Source organism: Mustelus asterias, chromosome 3 (assembly GCF_964213995.1).
Source record: "Mustelus asterias chromosome 3, sMusAst1.hap1.1, whole genome shotgun sequence".
NCBI classification, from domain to species: domain Eukaryota; kingdom Metazoa; phylum Chordata; class Chondrichthyes; order Carcharhiniformes; family Triakidae; genus Mustelus; species Mustelus asterias.
In genome coordinates this window covers 68,223,924-68,231,849 of record NC_135803.1, presented here as the reverse complement: position 1 = coordinate 68,231,849, position 7,926 = coordinate 68,223,924, and the positions used below count along the sequence as shown (strand labels likewise).

The following is a 7,926-nucleotide window of genomic DNA, read 5'->3' as shown; positions in this document are numbered from 1 at the left end:
ATGGAATACTCTCCACTTGCCTGGATGAATGCAGCTCCAACAACAGTCAAAACGTTCGACACCATCCAGGACAAAATAGCCCACTGATTGGCACCCCTTCCACAAATATTCACTCACTCCACCATATTGGCAGCAATGTGTACCATCTATAAGGTTCACTGCAGGAACTTGCCAAGGCTCCTTTGACAACACCTTCCAAACCCATGATGAGTACCATCTAAAACAGTGGTCCCCAATCTTTTCAGTCATCATAAGATATAGGAGCAGAATTAGTCCATTCAGCCCATCCAGTCTGCTCCGCCATTCAATCATGGCTGATAAATTTCTCAACCACATTCTCCCGCCTTTTTTCCATACGACCCCCTTAACAATCAAGAACGTATATATCTCGGTCTTCAATGCACTCAATGACCTGGCCTCCCATGCCTCCTGTGGCAATGAATTCCAAAGGTTCACCACCCTCTGGCTGAAGAAATTCTTCCTTATCTCAGCTCTAAAGGATTATCCCTTTAGTGTTAATTATTAGTGTTTTCTCAACAATTTTAACACTTCATAGCTCTAAATCTGTTACACATGCAGCACTTGGTTTGGATATTTGAATTTCACCTTTTCACTTTATGAATTTCATATTTGTAATAATATTTTCAAAAGTATAAATTTTATTAAGTAATTGAACGGATAATTGAAATTCAAAATCAATGGATCAGAGCAAAACGCAAAGTTGAGTAAATCACAAATTACTGGGTTAGTGGGAAACCTGGGGCTGTCGGTGTGTGCAGAGCCTTTTGATCCAGGGGCAATTAATGAGAGGGCCACCGCAAAGTCATAGAGATATACAGCATCGAATCAGGCCATTTGGCCCAACCCGTCCATGCCGACCAGTTTTGTAAACTGAACTAGTCTTATTTGCCTGCGTTTGGTCCATATCCCTCTAAACCTTTCCCATCCATGTACCTGTCCAAGTGTATTTAAATGTTGTAATTGTACCTGCCTCTACCACCTCCGTTGGCAGCTCATTCCATATATTCACCACCCTCTGTGTGAAAAAGTTGCCCCTCAGGTCCCTTTGAAATCTTTCCCCTCTCACCTTAAACCTATGCCCTCTAGGTTTGGACTCCCCTATTCCACTGGGGAAAAGACCTTGGCTATTCACCTCATCTATGCTCCTCATTATTTTATAAACCTCTAAGAGGTCACCCTCATCCTCCTACACTCTAGGGAAAAAAATCCCAGCCTACCCTCCTCCTTATAATTCAAGTCTTCCAGTTCCGATAACATTTGTGTAGAACTTCCTTTTGGATCCTTTCCAGTTTAATAACATCCTTCCTATGGCGGGGTGCCCAGAATTGTGTGCAGTACTCCAAATGTGGCTTCACCACTGTATTATACAGCTGTAACATAACATCCCAACTCCTGTTCTCAATGCTCTGACCAATTAAGGCAAGTGTGCCAAACGCCACCTTCACCACCCTGTCTACTTGTGATGCCACTTTCAAAGAACTATGTACCTGCACCCCTAGTTTTCTCTGTTCAACAACACCTCCCGGACTTACCATTAACTGTGTAAGTCCTGCCCTGGTTTGTCTTACCAAAATGCAACACCTCGCATTTATCTGAATTAAATTCCATCTGCCATACCTTGGCCCACTGACCCTGTTGATTAAGATCCTGCTTTAGTCTAGGATAACCTTCTTCACTGTCCACTACACCACTAATTTTGGTGTCATCCGCAAACTTACTAACATGCCTTCTATATTCTCATCCAAATCATTTACATAAATGACAAAAAACAGTGGACCCAGCAGCGATCCCTGTGGCAGACTGCTGGTCACAGGCCTCCAGTCTGAAAAACAACCCTCTATCACCACTCTCTAATCCTACCGCAGGCCAATTTTGTATCCAATTGGCTAGTTCTCCCTGGATCTCATGTGATCTAACATTACTGACCAGTCTGCCGTGCAATATCTTCTCGAAAGCCTTGCTAAAGTCCATGTAGACAATGTCTACTGCACTGCCCTCATCTATTTTCTTGTTCACCGCTTCAAAAAACTCTATCAATTTAATAATGCATGATTTCCCCCACACAAAGCTGTACTAATTATCCCTAATCAGTCCTTGCCTTTCCAAATGCATGTAGATCTTGTCTCAGAATCCCCTCCAACAACTTACCCACCACTGATGTTAGGCTCACCGATCTGTAGTTCCCTGTTTTTACCCTGACATCTTTCTTAAATAACGGCACAACATTTGCCTCCCTCTAGTCTTCCGGCACCTCACTTGTGGTTGTCGATGATACAAATATCTCTGCTGGGGCCCCGCAATTTCTTCCTTAGCTTCCCACAAAGTCCTGGGATACACTTGATCAGGTCATGGGGATTTATCAAACTTTGTGCATTTTAAGATCTCCAGCACCTTCTCTTCTGTAATGTGGACACTTTTCAAGACATCACTATTTACTTCCTCGAGTTTCCTAGCTTCCATGTCTTTCTCCATGGTAAATAATGATGAGAAATATTCATTTAGGATCTCACCCATCTCCTGTGGCTCCACACATAGACAACCTCGTTGATCATTAAGGGGCCTTGTTCTCTCCCTAGTTATTTGTTTGCTCTTAATATGCTTGTAGAATCTCTTTGGATTCTCCCTTACCTTCTCTGCCAAAGCTATCTCATGTCACATTTTTGCCCACCTGATTTCCCTTTACACCCCCTACACTCCTCAAGGGATTCACTTGATCCCAGCTGCCTATACCTCACATATGCTTCCTCCTTTTTAATGACCAGAGCCTCAATATCTCAAAGTCATCCAGTGTTCTCTACTCCTGCCAGCCTTGCTCTTCATTCTAACAGGAATATGGTGGCCCTGAACTCTCGTTATCTCATTTTTGAAAGCTTCCCATTTGCGTGGCGTTGCTTTACCTGTGAACAGCCTCCCCCAATCAGCTTTTGGATGTTCCTATGGCACACCGGTTGAAAACCACTGCCTTAAACTGTTCAATTGTGCCATCTGTTGGTATCATGATGGGGGGGCACCTACTGCTGGAGTAGCTCTTGACAGATAAAATAAATTATACTGAAATTACACTGAAATCTTTCCAAATCAAAGGGCTGAAAATATTCATGCTGAAGATTCCAAGTGGGCCAAGCAACGGAGGGTCAGGTGGTACCACTGGTGAAACATGCCAGTGTTTAAACCAGATTCCATCAGCTGCTTAAAGGTAACTGTAATCTATTTTGAATGAAAGAGTGGGGGGGCATATAACATGTAGAGCATTGTAAAATGCAGAAAGACCACTGCTATACATTGTCAACACCTTAATCAGGTTTCAGCCCTGCCAAGAGGAAAACAAACTTGGAGCAGTAACTTCATGGGATGTTTTCATTAAAATAGGAGTCTGCATACAAATTTAGCCGTGTATGAAAAACAATTTTTTGTTTGATAACAGATATACCAGAGTGTCCAAGCATTTTTTCCCTTCCAAATATATATTCTTTATTTCTATTGTGCATTGTATTATTTAAAATAGCTTCACAGAAACAATTGAAAGGAATAATCTGCTTGGCGAATTCCAAGGCTGAGAAAATCTACATTATAATGGGGGTTTTTTTTGCTGACTGAACAAAAGATAAATTGCAGTTCAATGTACACATGTGAATATGGCAAAAACAGAGTGGCTCCGCAATCGTGAGTTCATGATAAGAGTTGCCGTTAACACAATCTATTGCTCAGCATCTCTCCGTTTTGGTCTCGAAGGAGAGCTGAGTGCAAGGGCAGAGACACCTGCTTCCAGGCCTGCTGCAACCTTCAATATCTGAAGAAGTCTTTGGCTATCACAGATATCTTCTCTGTGGATTCCAGCTCAGTAGAAATCAGGGGCTTGAGCAGGAATCTGCCAGTTGCTTCAGAGTGTATGGGTAGGATTTTCTGGCCACGCTCGCCCCAAGGCCAGAAATTCCCACCTGAAGTCAACGGACGATGGTCCGCCCCCGCCCGCTACTATTCCCGTGGCAGATGGGATGGGAAAATTCCACCCTGTATCTCTCCTGATTGGTGCAGAACAGCCTTGCCTCCAACTGATAGGAAGCAAACTTTCCCAAGAAAGAAAGTCACATCAACATAGGTCAAAGACGCCTTTATAGTTTCTACACTGTGCCGACTACACAAATCCACGCGAAAGACAATGAGGTCTATTTGTGGTCTGGTGCACTTATTCTCCACAGATAATGGCAGGCGTTTCACTAAGTGAATATTCAGTTCAAAGGACTTGTTTTCCTTCAGGATCTCTGCTGCAAGTTGGTATAGATGAAGATCTTCAGCTCTCACTAACAGCACAGCGTCGCTGTTCAAACCCAGGTGTTTGTTCTGAGGCCTCAGCATCAATATTGCGACCGTGCTCCTGATTCAAACCAGGTCCATGCAGATGCATAACATGGCAAGGGGGGGGAAGGATATGAGGTTAGTAGGTTAAGTCACATTCCCACTCTGGGTCTGCCACACCCCTGGTTCCCCCCACCCCCCGCTCTTTTCACCACCACACTCCCAGGTCCCAGTCACAAGTTTTTTTTCTTTCTCAGGCTCTGTGGCGCACGCTGTTTAAAATGCGCAGCAAGCCATGGCACACTTGTAAGCTTCCCACAGCACAGCAATTGTGAACCACCATCCCGATTTGGAAATATATTGTTGTTCCTACACTGTTGCTGGGTCAAAATGCTGGAACTCTCTCCCCAACAGCAATGTGTACCGACACCACATAGACTACAGAGGTTCAGGAAGGTAACTCACCACCACCTTCTCAAGGGTAATTAGGAATGAACAATAAACCCTGTGACACCCATAATCCCACAATTTAATAAAAGAAAATAAATGGGTCTTGGTGGCATCAAAAAAGCATGACTTGTGAATCTCTCTTATAAGTACAACAAAAGTTTACATTGAAAGAAAAGGTAGGAATTGCATGCAGGTTTAAGATTTTTAATGAACTAATTTATACAAATAACTATATTGTTAATAGTTTAAAAATGATGTATACAGACAACAGAACTTGAATAATATAGGGTGGGGGAGGGTGTTGAAGGCCGCGTGGATATAGCATGTTCTCCCCACCCCCGCTCCCCGAAACCACATTGGAGCAAAGCTGTCCGACTGCTCAGTGAGCAGCTACACAGCAATAAAACACTGGAGGATTGCTTAATTTTTTGTTTATTCATTCATCTGATATGGGTGACGTTGGCTGGGCCCATAATTATTGCCCATCCCTAACTGCCCTTCAACTGAATGGCTTGCGAGACCATTTCAGAGGGCCTTTCTTCAGGAATTATAGTAATTCTACCAAGGCCAGTCTTCCATCAACAAAAACCCTTTAATAGCAGTATAAGAAAGCACTGGACCTGTGGCTTACATCTTGCAAGTCAATACCCAGGGACCACATACTAGCAAGCACAGAAATAGGAGGATAGTGCAGATGAATGCGCGGCTTAAGAGTTGGTGCAAGAGGGAGGGTTTTAGATTCCTGGATCACTGGGACCATTTCTGAGGAAGGTGGAACCTATCCAAATCTGAACCAGAACAGGACTAACAGCCTTGCAGAACATTTTGTTAGTGCTGTTGTGATGAGTTTAAACTAATTTGGCAGGGGGAGGGGACACAGACCCTTAGCAGAATAAGAGCACAGAATCAAACAGCAAAACAAACAAGTCAGAGGGTGTGCAGCTGTATTAATTTTCAAGGGAGTAAGGCCAGGCTGGATGGCCTCTATTTTAACGGCAGGAGTATTGCAGGTAAAACAGATGAGTTTAGGGCAATGATAGAAATGTGTTATAGTAGCCATCACAGAGACATGGTTGAAGAAAGGACACAATTGGCAACTCAACATTCCGGGATATAGAATCTTCAGGCAAGACAGTGGAGGAGGTTACAGGGGAGGAAGCATTGCATTATTAGTTCGTGAGTCAGTTACTGCAGTAAGGAGGGATGATATATTGGAGGGGACATCAAATTAAGCTTTATGGGTAGAGCTTAAGAATAAAAAAGGTGTTTATTATCGACCCCCAGATAGTCAGAGGGATATTGAGGAACAAGTATGTGCTCAGTTTGTGGAGGTGCGTAAAAACAGTAACAATAGGGTTATTATATTAGTGATTTAAACTTTCCCAACATTAACTGGGATATACATAGCTTTAAGGGCTTGGATGGTGTAGATTTCTTGAAATGTGTCCAGGAGAACTTTTTAAATCAATATGTGGAGGGTCCAACAAGGGGGGAGAGCTGTGCTGGACCTGATTCTAGGGAATGAAGCTGGACAGGTGGTTGGGGTGGTGGTGGGGGAGCATTTTGGTGATAGCGATCACAACATGGTACAATTTAAGCTTGTTATAGACAAGGAAATAGACAAGCTGCTAAAAAAGGTTTTGGATTGGGGGAGAGCAGATTTTAGTAAAATAAAGACAGGATCTGGCCAAGGTAGACTTGGACCAGCTACTAATGGGAAAATCTACAAAAGAGCAGTGGGGAGGGCATTCAAAAAGGAAATGGGGAGGGTGCAAGCCCAGCATGTTCCCACTAGAGTGATAGGTAGGAATAACAAGCCCAGAGAACCATGGATGACCAGAGATATTCAAGATATAATGAGAAGGAAAAGAAAGGCTTTTAAAAAGTACAAGGGGAGCAAATCGGTGGAGACATTAGTGAGGTATAGAGGGCCGTATTTTACCATTTTGATTCGAAGTGCTGGACGGACTTGAAAGTGGGAGTGTTTCAGATCCAACTTTTAGACCCATTCTCAGGTGCCCCCATACGCACTCTGCCTGCAAAAATATCAGCAATTCCGGATCACGCTGCAGAAGCCTGTGGGTTGGGCTTAACACGCCCACATTGTTCCCGGGCAGGATAATGCCTCCCCCTAGCCCCCACAGACTGATCACGGGCCCCTCTTTCCCCCCTTCCCCCCCCATCAATCTCAGGTAGAGTGGCAGCAGACCCCCCTTCCCCCAACCAATCTCAAGCAGAGAGCCATCGGATGCTTGGCACTTACCTTCTCACCAACTGCAGCGCCCGAATCAGATTTTTGTAGAGCATGTTTGTTTCGTGCTGATTCTGGATGAGCGAACGCAGTGGTAAAGGGGGAAGTGACGGTAAGGTTGGGCATGCAGCCTTTTGGGCGTGGTCCCGATCGTGGCCATTTTCGGGCCTTGGTAAAGGGGGAAACAGCGTGGAGGCGGGCACGGAGCATGCTACTTGTCTCATGCCCGACTTTACCAAGTTTTTGTGCCTGAAAACAGGCTCAACTTGATGGTAAAATCGGGCCCAGAAAGTGCAGGGTGGAGCTTAAGAAAGCAATTAGAATGCAAAGAGGGGATATGAGAAAACTCTGGCTAGTAAAAGTAGGGAAAATCCCAAGATATTCTTTATGTATTTCAACAGAAAGAGGATAACCAGGGAAAGAGTAGGGCCCATTAGGGATGAAGGGAGCAATCTGTGGGTGGAGCTAGAGGACATTAGTAGAGTTTGAATGAATACTTCACATCTGTCCTCACGCAAGAGAATAAGAACAATAGTATGGAATTCAGGCAGAGAGACTGTGAGGTTCTTGAGCAAATTAACATTGGAAAGGACAAGGTATTGGAGGTGTTGGCAGCCTTAAAAGTGGATAAATCTCCAGGTCCAGATGAATTGTGCCCCATTTTTGTGGGAGGCAAAGAAGGAGATTGCAGGGGCTCTGACCCAAATTTTCAATTTCTCTCTGGCCACAGGGGAGGTGCCAGACGACTGAAGAACAGCTAATGTGGTTCCGCTATTTCAGAAGGGTTGTAGAGATAAACCAGGGAACTACAGACCAGTGAGTCTCACATCAGTGGTAGGGAAACTATTAGAGAAACCTCTGAAGGAGAGCATCTATCTCCATTTGGAGAGGCAAAGCTTGATCAGGGA

General features: G+C 44.2%; 1 pseudogene; it reads right to left on the bottom strand.

Moving 5' to 3' along the window:
• Positions 1–3,725: 3,725 nt before the first annotated feature.
• LOC144491826 (centromere protein M pseudogene) lies at positions 3,726–7,074 on the bottom strand (annotated as a pseudogene).
• Positions 7,075–7,926: the final 852 nt, after the last annotated feature.